The sequence below is a fragment of the Nerophis lumbriciformis genome, linkage group LG29, assembly GCF_033978685.3.
Source record: "Nerophis lumbriciformis linkage group LG29, RoL_Nlum_v2.1, whole genome shotgun sequence".
In the NCBI taxonomy this organism is placed as follows: Eukaryota; Metazoa; Chordata; class Actinopteri; order Syngnathiformes; family Syngnathidae; genus Nerophis; species Nerophis lumbriciformis.
Window position 1 is genome coordinate 450,619 of NC_084576.2, and position 14,125 is coordinate 464,743.

Genomic DNA, 14,125 nt, shown 5'->3' on the forward strand with positions numbered 1-14,125 from the left:
GGGAGGAAGCCGGAGTACCCGGAGGGAACCCAAGCAGTCACAGGTAGAACATGCAAACTCCACACAGAAAGAGCCCGAGCCCAGGACCTTTGTATTGTGAGGCACACGCACTAACCCCTGTTCCACTGTGCTGCCCCCTGCATCAACATGTTTACACAAAACTCACACACTCACCAAAAACATTTTATACTGTAATCAAATCTAATTAGTTATAATTTCACTTCCTGATTCTGACCAACGTGCATCAATAAGTGAAAGTAAACATTTATTTTCAGTTACCAAAGTAGTCAACGCTTTAAATTAATTAAAAGAGCATAAAGGTGACTGACTTTCCTTCAGCGTGTCGTAGATGGTCTCCAATTCCTAAAGAGGAATTGTTGATGGAGATTCCCCATAAAAACACCACATAGTAAAACATGTTTTGGTAAAAGTTCCTTTTGGCCAAGCCAACAAAATGACCACAAAAAAGTATTTTGCATGATGACAAAAACATACCATTTAAGTGATTTTGGAATTAGATTTTTTATTTCCATGATATTTAAATTATGGTAATGACTATGTCATTACAAGATTGTGGTTAAGTTTAGAGATAAAGTTTAGGTGTCATAGACCATATACAGAATAAAATATTTACACACTTTACATCAGTGAGTGTAAAGTTAAAAATGCCTCAATCAATGCTGTCTCGTACTTATAAATACTTTTCAAATTGCCCCCCATCAAATTTCCAAGTCTGTTTTTGTTGTCACTGTGCCACTTTTGAATTCATTTGAGGAAAAAAGGAGGTATTTCCCGTGTTTTTATTGGTTGTTTTGCAACACACTTTTAACGGAAGAACACAAATTATGTCATTGTGTTAACAGTGTCAGTCCAAAACTATTTCTATTCTCTCTTTATCTTATTTACTTATTTACCCAACAGACGTCCAGCAGCCCCCCCACATGAAAGAGGAAGAGGAAGATCCACACAGGAAAGAGGAAGAGGAGGGAGAGTGTGTTGTAGGGCAGGAGGAGGATGATGTCAGCAAGTTTCCACTGACTGTTGTCTCTGTGAAGACTGAAGAGCATGAAGACAAAGCGCCTGAGTCCTCACAGCTTCATCACAGTCCAAGTAAGCACATATCATTTTATTCTCAGGGCATTCAATCCATCACAACTGGACTGTTCACTTTGTCTTAGAAGACTCATCCAAGTAGGCTTCATCACTTCATGCTCATACACTTCAAGTCTTAAATCTAATCATTGGAATTTAGAGGGGAACATTGTAACGCTTGCTTGGGCTAGGCGGGTTAAGAGTGTAACCCGTGTGACAGAAGATGGTTCGTCTAGGAGCCTGAGGTATGAAAGATGACGACAACTAGTTATCTTGGTTTCGACTGCATTAAATGTATTGAAACAAGCATATAAATGCCACAGATGACACAATAGGAAGAAAAAAAATGCCCAAAACAAAAATACAAGATACAGTCCTGCTGCCTTCTCGGAACCAGTTCACAGTTCAGTTCAAAGCAACGACTTTCGCGTCAGTCCAAAAGTTCAGTTCAAAAACAAAAGTAATCCAAAAGGTTTGCGGCGGAGGAGAAAAAAATGCTTGTCCTACCGCGTAGTTGTTTAGCTCGCCATTTGTTGAGTTGAGTTTGAAGGTGGATAGGGAGCTCAGGTTGTTTGGGTCAACGGGTATTCCTTCCCGGAAAAAAAACCTGACCTACAAGTCCAAAAAAAACAAAGTGACTAACCTAGTTACCTCTTCACATTAAAGTACATTCAATATGTACTTGAAAGCATAATGTAAGCATTCGATTGACCGGAATGACTAATTTTTTGTGCTAATAAACCAATTGATACGACATAATTAATCATGTTGATTAATATACAATCATGAGTCCAATTAAAATGAACATTCATAATACATTTCTAATAATACAGATCATGATTTCTTATCTAAAGTGATAAAACTCAATCATGAATCAATTACAAATTCAATTATAAGTGCACTTATATAACCTAGTTTCATAATAATACTCATTATTAGAAACTCAATATATCATAATTCAAATTCAAGTACTTGTCCAAACATTCAAAGTTGATAAACAATCAAGCAGATTTAATAAATTAAAGTGTTGCGCAACAACCCAAATACACGCACCTGCGTTCCATCTGAAGCGCATAGTAAAGAAGACCCCAGAGGGGAAATGTAAAACACGAAAAATCATCCACAAAGTGGCTAAAGTATATTAGCAGCGCAAAGCTCTTTGCCACTTTGCTAGACTAAACTGTTGCCTATAAATCGGCTGGATGATCAGAAGAAAATAAAACATAATTACCTGAGTCATGTGACTCGAGTCACTTGTTTTGTTGTTTGATACTCTAGTTTTGGCTGATACTACCAATGTAGGTATTGTTCCAGTACCAAGTACATACCTGCCAACTACTCCGGTTTTCCCGTAATTAGTACGGTTTTCATCAACCTATTCCGGGTTACGGTTGCAGTGATAAAAAATACGGTTTTTCATTAATTAAAAAAAAAAATGTTTTTAAGTTTTATTCACGAAATCGCGTAACAACAATGACAATCGACACTGCTTCCCGTAACTTCCTATCGAGCCATTCCGAATGCCATGCGCGAGGCTATTTATAGCACCGCTGCCAAGCACGAGGCACCAGTTGCCATTGTTTCCAAACGAGCGAACGATCATGGAATCAGCCGGAGAAAAATCGCAAACGAGTCTTAAACCGAAAAGAAAACTGCAGTCATTCCGTGAAGAATATTCAAAAGCCTATCCGGGAATAATTATCCGTTCCAAAAAGGGTGAAAACTACGCGAATTGCACCTTGTGCAGACAAGATTTTTCGATTGGACACGGAGGAATTAGCGATGTAAAAGACCACGTTGGGACAAAAAAACACAAGTCTAATGCCGTTGATAGCGATACAAGTGGAAAACTGTCAACGTTTTTCGGATTTTAGCCACAAAAAGGTAATGACACCAATGTTATCTATTGGAATTGTTTAGTACTGTTATACTGTTAAAAGTGTTTATACTATTTATGCTTTCAAGTCCAAGTTGAAGAAATCTTGTTAAATGTTGACAGCATAACTACCAAAATACAGAAGTATGTCCTTAATATTTTTGCAGTGCTATTTCTGTTGAAAAGTTAAAATGATTACATTAGAGATGTGATGTGCCACTTTTCAAGTGTCTGATGGCTTAAATTAATTTTCATTAATTTTTCATATTTTGAATTCTTTTGAAAGGCTTACAAAAAAACTACATTTGAATTGTAATTCCATGCTATTGACAGGACTATTAATTTTAATGAAGTTAGCTTACCATGTTTACAGTATGATAATTGTGATAGAAATGTGAATTTTAGGCACAGAATATTTTTTACAATTGAACAAGGCAGTAGATTATACAAGCTTGGACAGAAAGTTAATAATGACACCAATTTTTTTTTTATGGAATTGTTTAGTACTGTTTTACCATTTGTTTACTGTAAAAAGTGTTTATACTTTCAATTAACAAATTGAAGTCTTGTGAAAGGTTGACAGGATAACTGGCATTAACTGTCAAAATAATTTCAAACTATTGAAGTTAGCTTACAGAATAAACATGTCAATCAACCCATATGATTTTTGCTGTAATATTTTTGTTTTGAAAGGTCACTGTGACTGATAGAAAAGTGATGGTTTTAGGAACATTTTAACCTGTCTGAATGCTAATAATCATTTTGCGTCGGGGGGCGAAGCCTGAACCCCCCACCAGGACTTTGTCCTGGACCTACCGGGGCCTGCGGCCCCTGGACCCTGGCTACTAGGTTTTTCTGATTTCAAAAGTTGGCAGGTATGCAAGTAGTTACAAGAGCAGTATCGGTTATACCAATGTGGATACTGATATTCAATTTTTTTAAGATCATTGATTGATAACATTTTTGTTCGCAATCATAATCAGACAAAAACACAGGATGGTGGTGTTAGAATATCAATTGAATATTTAAATATGGCTCTGAATGAAATCATTTGGTTTGTGCCCTTAAAGTCTTCCTGTGTCCAAAAACGTATTTCCTGAGTTTGTAAACGATAACAAAATCAACAAAATATATATAATACAAAATATCGATCAAACCACTGTATCAACCTTATACTGATATTATACTTGGTATTGTTACTGTCATACTTACCAACCCTCCCAAATTTCAGTGCCACTCCCGAATTTCTCCCGATTTCCAGCCGGACTTAAGGCACGCCCCCTCCAGGTCCGTGCGGACCTGAGTGAGGACAGCCTGTCGTCACGTCTGCTTGGCCAACCAAAAAGTAACCACAGAACACTTATACCGTATAGTTTTCTGTGGTTACTTTTTGGTTGGCCAAACGGTTTACGTTTTATTGTGCACCCTGACGGCAAGTGTGGGAATCTTTTTTTTTTATAAACCTTTATTTATACATTTTAACATTTACAAAACGGTTGAAAATAATAATCAAAGTAAATACAAAAATACAAAAACAGTACAAAGCATTGCCAGGGGGTTGTAAATTCAAAGTAACTCAATCATCAATCAATCAATGTTTATTTAGATAGCCCTAAATCACAAGTGTCTCAAGAGGGCTGCACAAGTCACATCGACATCCTCGGTACAAAGCCCATTTTGTATTCTAAAATAGAATACAAAATATATATATATATATATATATATATATATATATATATATATATATATATATATATATATATATATATATATATATATATATATATAATAAACAAAGTGCAAAGCCATAGGCTCACTCAATATCAGTAAATAACTTAAATTTGGAACACGGCATCATCGTTTTCACAGCTTTTTGGTTGTTAGAGGTAGAAAGTGTTTTAATGTAGAGTTCTAAATATTTTTTAAAGGCACAAAAAACTGGTCGGGTATTGAGAAACTTACATTTATGAATATAAAACTTAGCCAATAGTATAATGAGGTTGCAAAGGTAAAATTCCTTTTCAAATGTTTTTTCATACAGTGTAAATCCAAATAGCACATCTTTAATGCAAGTGTGGGAGTCGGTTCTGAAGTATGAAGTAAAGAGACGTAACTTTGTCACCTCGCCTGGTTATTGACTCTAACCCAGAATATTACACTGCCCATACCTATGCTCCTTCAAAGGCTGTGCTACTGGCTGCAAAGCATTGCACTTTCGAATACAACAATGAGTAGAGAGGAGTGTCATGTGTGTATATGTGTAAATAAATGAACACTGAAAATCAAGTATTTATTTTATGTATATGTATATACAGTTAGGGCCATAAATATTTGGACATTGACACAATTTTCAGTATTCCAGCTCTGTACAACACCACAATGAATTTGAAAATAAACAATCAAGATATGCGTTAAGTGCAGACTTTGAGCTTTAATTTGAGAGTATTTACATCCAAATCAGGTGACCGGTGTAGGAATTACAACACATTTTATATGTGCCTTCCACTTTTTAAGGGACCAAAAGTAATTGGACAATTGGCTACTCAGCTGTTACATGGCCAGGTGTGTGTTATTCCCTTGTTTTTTTCATTTATTTCATTTACAAAGAGCAGATAAAAGGCCTAGATGTCATTTCAAGTGTGGTATATTCATTTTGAATCTGGGGAGGTCATCTCTCAATATGAAGTCCAAAGAGCTGTTACTATCAGTGAAGCAAGCCAACATTAGGCTGGAAAATCAAAACAAAGCCATCAGAGAGATAGCAAAAACTTGAGGTGTGGCCAAATCAACTGTTTGGTACATTCCCAAAAAGAGAGAACGCACTGCTGAGCTCAGCAACACCAAAAGACCTGGAAGACCACGGAAAACAAGTGTGGTGGATGACAGGCAAATCCTTTCCCTTGTCAAGAAAAAGCCCTTCACAACAGTTGGTCAGATGAAGAAAAGTCTCCAGGAGGTAGGTGTATCTGTGTCCAAGTCAACAATTAAGAGAAGACTTCACCAGAGGAAATACAGAGGTTTCATCACAAGGTGTAAACCATTGGTGAGCCTCAAAAACAGGAAGGCCAGATTAGAGTTTGCCAAGAAACATGTAAAAGAGCCTGTGCAGTTCTGGAACAACATCTTATGGACAGATGAGACAAAGATCAACTTGTAGCAGAATGATGGAAAGAGAAGAGTATGGAGAAGGGAAGGAACTGCTCAAGATCCAAAGCATACCACCTCATCAGTGAAGCATGGTGGTGGTAGTGGCATGCATGGCTGCCAGTAGAACTGGATCTCTTATATTTATTGATGATGTGACAGCTGACAAAAGCAGTAGAATGAATTCTGAAGTGTTTGGGGCAATATTATCTGCTCATATTCAGCCAAATGCTTCAAAAGTCATTGGACGGTGCTTCACAGTGCAGATGGACACTGACCCGAAGCATACTGCGAAAGCAACCAAATAGTTTTTTAAGGCAAAGAAGTGGAATGTTCTGCAATGGCCAAGTCAATCACCTGACCTGACTCCAATTGAGCATGAATTTCACTTGCTGAAGACAAAACTGAAGGGAAAATACCCAAAGAACAAGCAGGAAGTGAAGACAGCTGCAGCAGAGCATCACCAGGGATCAAACCCAGCGTCTGGTGATGTCTATGGCTTCCACACTTCAGGCTGTCATTGACTGCAAAGGATTTGCAACAAAGTATTAAAAAGTGACAATTTGATTTATGATTATGTTAGTTTGTCCAATTACTTTTGGTTCCTTAAAAAGTGGAAGGCACATATAAAATGTGTTGTAATTCCTACACCGTTCACCTGATCTGGATGTAAATACCCTCAAATTAAAGCTCAAAGTCTGCACTTAAAGCACATCTTGATTGTTTCATTTCAAATTCATTGTGGTGTTGTACAGAGTTGGAATACTGAAAATTGTGTCAATGTCCAAATATTTATGGACCTAACTGTATATGTGTGTAAATATATATATATATATATATATATATATATATATATATATATATATATATATATATATATATATATATATATATATATATATGCTAGAATTCACCGAAAGTCAAGTATTTATTCTATTTAACCCCCCCCCCCCATCTCCCGAATTTGGAGGTTTCAAGGTTGGCAAGTATGGTTACTGTCGATTTTTGTATCGATCGGTCCACATTTTGTTTAAGGGTTTCCGTGGGTCATTAAAAACAATTAAAATCATTAAATTGACTTTTTCTTAATTAAGGCCTTAAGTGGTATTAAAAAACATTTAATACGATGTCCAGGGGCAATAATATATTAATGTAATTGTAGGCCGGGACCAGTGTACCGTTTTTTCTGGGCCATAGGGTGCACCGGATTATAAGGCGCACTGTCGATGAGCGGGTCTCGTCAGGTCTATTTTCATACAAAAGGCGCACTGGATTATAGGGCGCATTAAAGGAGTCATATATATATATATATATATATATATATATATATATAGTTTTTTTTTTTTTTTTTCTAAATGTAAAACACTTCCTTGTGGTCTACATAAAATGTAATGGTGGTTCTTTGGTCAAAATGTTGCATAGATGATCTTTTACACATCATCTTCCAGCCACTTTCTGACAGTCGCTTCAGGATGCACCGTTTTGTGGGCGGTCTTATTTACGTGCCTCACCTTGGACAGCGTCTTGTCCCCGTCATCTTTGTTGTAGCGGTGTAGCGTGCAAGGATGGGAGTGGAAGAAGTGTCAAAAGATGGAGCTAACTGTTTTAATGACATTCACACTTTACTTCAATCAATAACGGAGCAGCATCTCCTCATCCGTGGCTCACTCGTGCATCAACAACGCCCGAAATGTGTCCCGTGAAAAAACGTCCGACCGGAACTCTCTAATAACCAAAGTTCCTTGGGTGAATAATGTAAACTCCTACACCGGTATGTTTTAGTGCTTTTATGGCGAGTTTACTGAAAGTCATAAGTAAGAACTTTACACTACTTTATATTAGAAATGGCAACAGTGGAGGATGAATGTCCCACAACAAGAAGATAAAGAAAAAGAAGAAGATAGACTATGGACTCAGCACAGACTACAATGGCGGATGTGCGCAAATTTTCAGGACTTATGCAGATCCCAAATACACGTCAGCAGGTACCAGAAGGTAAGACAAGTTGGTTTTGCATATTATTGTAAAACGAAACGCCAGATAATATGTCTGCTAATGGGTGCCATTGTGTGGTCCTTACACACACACCATAGTAATACTTGTATCTCTGACTAGTGTAGCCGTAATGGTCCGACAATCCATCAAGCGGTGCAACTTCAAAGTCGTACTAAAACATTTTGACAGATTTTTGAGCGCCGTGTGTAATGTTCTTTATTTTCAATGGAACATTTAAAGTTTTAGTGTTATTTACTGGGGTCATATTGCAGTCTACACATATCTTTTATGTGTGACTACCATCTACTGGTCACACTTATCATTACACCATGTACCATAAAAAATTGCTTCGAGGTTAGTAAGCACAACCAGAATTATTCCGTACATTAGGTGCATCGGGTTATAAGGCGCACTGTTGATTTTTGAGAAAATTAAAAGATTTTAAGTGTGCCTTATAGTCCGAAAAATACGGTAAATAAAAATAAACCTAGTAACTTAATTCTTGCCGTCATCAATACATTACTATGTCCATGTGTTTCCTTCTTGGTCTCTGGATTTTAAATTGGACTAAGAGGTCTCACTCTGTGCATTTCGCTCAGCACCTGAGCATGTTAATTCCACAGCAGACTTACATGAACAAAGTGAGCCTCTTGTCAGTCATTCACAATCTTTGTTTCGACTACCAATTCTCCTCCACACGTTTTCCTGTGTGCAGTAGTGTTAGTAGTGTCAGTGTTCATGTTGGAGATGGAACTAGTCATTTTAATACAATGCTGAAGTACAGGCCCCCATATAACTGCCTGGGATATCAAATCAAATCAAATCAACTTTATTTATATGCCTGTTGTATGATTCTTAAATTTTGGGCCTTTTACAATCAGCATGTCTTCATCCATTTGTGTCAAGGAGGTGAAATTAGGTCTGAAAACCTTATGACAAGTTGACTTCATGTCCATTAGGACTTTTCAAAGTGTAGAATACCATCCGCCTTAAACAGAGTATTCTATCTTGAAAGTAAACTGGATCATTTATTTTGTGTTTATGCATGACTTCCTGTGCCACACGAGCAGATTTGAGCTCAATTGAACCGCCTCGTTGTGGCGACCACTAAACATAGAAGCCAGGCGGTGGAAACTGACACATTGACTTGAAAACAAAAAACGTAGCGAGTCTGGCGCCACCGTTCCACATCCAGTGGGTATCTCCGGTTACACTTACAAACGTTGCTTGGCGAGATAAATAAAGAAACTATACTTGGGGTTCAAGGCAAGAAAGCAAAAGGAAATCCTTTTTCAACCCACAGCACTCGCAGTGAGCAAACTCGACCACAAGATGGCGCCATCGCAGAGACAACAATAAAGAATACATATTTACAATGTAAACGACCTAATCTTTTCTCCAAGTTTATACATCAGTAACTAACATTAAAATCACAGGGGGCGCTGGAGCCTATCCCAGCTGCAATCAGGTGGAAGGGAATTTATCGCATTATAGAGTTTAGGCCATATTTCCCACTCCTCGTAAAAACTGGTCTTCTTTTCATCCATCCATCCATCCATCTTCTTCCGCTTATCCGAGGTCGGGTCGCGGGGGCAGCAGCTTAAGCAGGGAAGCCCAGACTTCCCTCTCCCCAGCCACTTCGTCCAGCTCTTCCTGTGGGACCCCGAGGCGTTCCCAGGCCAGCCGGGAGACATAGTCTTCCCAACGTGTCCTGGGTCTTCCCCGCGGCCTCCTACCGGTGGGACGTGCCCTAAACACCTCCCTAGGGAGGCGTTCGGGTGGCATCCTGACCAGATGCCCGAACCACCTCATCTGGCTCCTCTCGATGTGGAGGAGCAGCGGCTTTACTTTGAGGTCCTCCCGGATGGCAGAGCTTCTCACCCTATCTCTAAGGGAGAGCCCCGCCACCCGGCGGAGGAAACTCATTTCGGCCGCTTGTACCCGTGATCTTGTCCTTTCGGTCATAACCCAAAGCTCATGACCATAGGTGAGGATGGGAACGTAGATCGACCGGTAAATTGAGAGCTTTGCCTTCCGGCTCAGCTCCTTCTTCACCACAACGGATCGATACAGCGTCCGCATTACTGAAGACGCCGCACCGATCCGCCTGTCGATCTCACCATCCACTCTTCCCCCACTCGTGAACAAGACTCCGAGGTACTTGAACTCCTCCACTTGGGGCAAGATCTCCTCCCCAACCCAGAGATGGCACTCCACCCTTTTCCGGGCGAGAACCATGGACTCGGACTTGGAGGTGCTGATTCTCATCCCAGTCGCTTCACACTCAGCTGCGAACCGATCCAGTGAGAGCTGAAGATCCTGGCCAGATGAAGCCATCAGGACCACATCATCTGCAAAAAGCAGAGACCTAATCCTGCAGCCACCAAACCAGATCCCCTCAACGCCTTGACTGCGCCTAGAAATTCTGTCCATAAAAGTTATGAACAGAATGGGTGACAAAGGGCAGCCTTGGCGGAGTCCAACCCTCACTGGAAACGTGTCCGACTTACTACCGGCAATGCGGACCAAGCTCTGGCACTGATCATACAGGGAGCGGACTGCCACAATCAGACAGTCCGATACCCCGTACTCTCTGAGCACTCCCCACAGGACTTCCCGAGGGACACGGTCGAATGCCTTCTCCAAGTCCACAAAACACATGTAGACTGGTTGGGCAAACTCCCATGCACCCTCAAGGACCCTGCCGAGAGTGTAGAGCTGGTCCACAGTTCCACGACTAGGACGAAAACCACACTGTTCCTCCTGAATCCGAGGTTCGACTATCCGGCGTAGCCTCCTCTCCAGTACACCTGAATAGACCTTACCGGGAAGGCTGAGGAGTGTGATCCCACGATAGTTTGAACACACCCTCCCGTTCCCCTTCTTAAAGAGAGGAACCACCACCCCGGTCTGCCAATCCAGAGGTACCGCCCCCGATGTCCACGCGATGCTGCAGAGTCTTGTCAACCAAGACAGCCCCACAGCATCCAGAGCCTTAAGGAACTCCGGGCGGATCTCATCTACCCCCGGGGCCTTGCCACCGAGAAGCTTTTTAACTACCTCAGCAACCTCAGCCCCAGAAATAGGAGAGCCCACCACAGACTCCCCAGGCACTGCTTCCTCATAGGAAGACGTGTTGGTGGGATTGAGGAGGTCTTCGAAGTATTCCCTCCACCGATCCACAACATCCGCAGTCGAGGTCAGCAGAACACCATCCTCACCATACACGGTGTTGATAGTGCTCTGCTTCCCCTTCCTGAGGCGGCGGATGGTGGACCAGAATTGCTTCGAAGCCGTCCGGGGGTCGTTTTCCATGGCCTCACCGAACTCCTCCCATGTCCGAGTTTTTGCCTCTGCGACCGCTGAAGCCGCACACCGCTTGGCCTGTCGGTACTTGTCCGCTGCCTCAGGAGTCCTATGAGCCAAAAGAACCCGATAGGACTCCTTCTTCAGCTTGACGGCATCCCTCACCGCCGGTGTCCACCAACGGGTTCTAGGATTACCGCCACGACAAGCACCAACTACCTTGCGGCCACAGCTCCAATCAGCCGCCTCGACAATAGAGGCGGCTTTTCATGTGAATACAATAGAATAAAATGCCTTTTATTGTCACTATGCACAGGTACAATGAGATTAAAAGCAACTCCAGTATCAGTCTGACAGTCGACAATTATGCAAAACAGGAAGGAGAGAAAAAAAAAATAGTGCAAAAGGAGGTAAGGTGCATAGTCCAGTCCTGAGAACTAATGTTTAGAATGTGTTGTTTAAATATTATACTATATACATAAATACAGAAGCATTCAGATTGTGGGTGGAGAGTAAAAATTGCACACAGAGAGCTACTAAACTCTAAAATCAGTGCCTATGAGAGTTCACAGTGGTTAGGGCTTTGGGGAAAAAACTGTTCTTGAATCTGTTTGTCTTAGACCTGATGACCCTGTAGCGCCTTCCTGAGGGCAGCAGGTCAAACAGGTCAAAGCCAGGGTGGGAGCTGTCCTTGATAATGTTGGTAGCTCTCTTCTGAGGCAGCGGGATGTGTAAATGTCTCTCAGGGAGTGTAAGTCCCAGTGTGTTCGGCTGAAACAGTCCTGTAGGTCTGACACAGCATTTTCAGGCCAGGTTATAACTGTCTTTATGGTGGCTCTGACTCTGCGTCTGAGGGGGGAGTAGGCTGGAGAGAGCAGGAGGGAAAGATGGTCTGACTGGCTGAGATGGGGGAGGGGTGTGGTTCTGTATGCGTGCCTGATATTGGTGTAAACATGATCCAGAGTGTTCTCTCCTCTAGTAGAACACTTTATATGTTGGTAAAACGTTGGCAGTCCAGTCTTTTAGTTGGTCTTATTAAAGTCCCCTGCAATAATGTGAACACCATCCGGGTGCACCTGCTGCTGTTCGTTTACGGTGTTCAGCAGGAGAGAGAGCGCTGTGTTGACGTTGGTGTCGGGTGGGATGTAAACAGCCGTGACAAGCACTACAGTTAGCTCTCTCGGTAGAAAAAAAGGCCGGCATCTTACAGACATGTGCTCGAGGTCTGAAGAACAGTGTTGGTCTATGATTGTCCGGTTGTTACACCAGTTATCATGCACTTAAACACAGAGGCCCCCTCCTCTGCTCTTACCAGAGTTCACAGTCCTGTCCTAGCGGAGCAAAGTGTGGCCTGCTAGCTGCAGGCTAGAATCGGGGATCCTCGGGTGAAGCCACATTTCAGTGATGGCCAAAACACAGCAGTCACGAACGTAGCAATTTCCAGCGAGTTGTAATCCCAGGTCGTCCGTTTTATGCACCAGGGATCTGACATTGCAGAGAAACAGGCTCGGTAGAGGTGGCTTGTGTGGTTGTTTCTTTAGCCGTACCATAACACCGGCCCTACAGCCCCGTTTCTACTTCTTCTCCCTTCTCCGACTGCGCCGCCTCCCAGACCCGATTACAATCCACGGAGAGCCCGGCGATCTGGCTATGTCTTCTGGGATGTTGTGCGTGTAGTGAAAGTCTCCGGAGACCGATATCTGGTATTTGACGCCGATATCCAAAAGTGTCTAGCGGGTGTACTGAGTGTACACAGAACCGATAGTGAAAGAACAGGTAAGAAAGAAGTAGAAAAACAATAAAGAATAGCACTGAAGAGGAGAGCCATGAGCTGCTGCAATTGTGCGCGCCGCCATCTTAAATGTTGTAAAGAGCAGTGTGATTCTTTTCAGGCCAATTCGTACATTAACTTGTTATTTTAAAGGGGAACATTATCACCAGACCTATGTAAGCGTCAATATATACCTTGATGTTGCAGAAAAAAGACCATATATTTTTTTAACCGATTTCCGAACTCTAAATGGGTGAATTTTGGCGAATTAAACGCCTTTCTAGTATTCGCTCTCGGAGCGATGACGTCACAATGTGACGTCACATCGGGAAGCAATCTGCCATTTCCTCAAACACATTACAAACACTGAGTCATATCAGCTCTGTTATTTTCTGTTTTTTCGACTGTTTTCCGTACCTTGGAGACATCATGCCTCGTCGGTGTGTTGTCGGAGGGTGTAACAACACGAACAGGGACGGATTCAAGTTGCACCAGTGGCCCAAAGATGCCAAAGTGGCAAGAATTTGGACGTTTGTTCCGCACACTTTACCGACGAAAGCTATGCTACGACAGAGATGGCAAGAATGTGTGGATATCCTGCGACACTCAAAGCAGATGCATTTCCAACGATAAAGTCAAAGAAATCTGCCGCCAGACCCCCATTGAATCTGCCGGAGTGTGTGAGCAATTCAGGGACAAAGGACCTCGCTAGCACGGCAAGCAATGGCGGCAGTTTGTTCCCGCAGACGAGCGAGCTAAACCGCCTTGATGTCTTGGCTCACACCGTCCCTTATGCCACCGTAGATGATCAAGAGAAGAATATCGACCCTAGCTTCCCTGGCCTGCTGACATCAACTCCAAAACTGGACAGATCAGCTTTCAGGAAAAGAACACGGATGAGGGTATGTCTACAGAATATATTAATTGATGAAAATTGGGCT

At 41.8% G+C, this 14,125-nt stretch overlaps 2 protein-coding genes across 2 annotated transcripts in view; one reads left to right on the top strand and one right to left on the bottom strand.

Annotated features, from left to right (window-relative positions):
- LOC133572331 (uncharacterized) overlaps positions 1-14,125 on the top strand; it is a 188,490-nt gene that overhangs the window by 172,043 nt on the left and 2,322 nt on the right. The gene's annotated exons all lie outside the window — the stretch shown is intronic.
- LOC133571919 (uncharacterized) overlaps positions 1-14,125 on the bottom strand; it is a 158,869-nt gene that overhangs the window by 121,137 nt on the left and 23,607 nt on the right. The window lies entirely within an intron of this gene.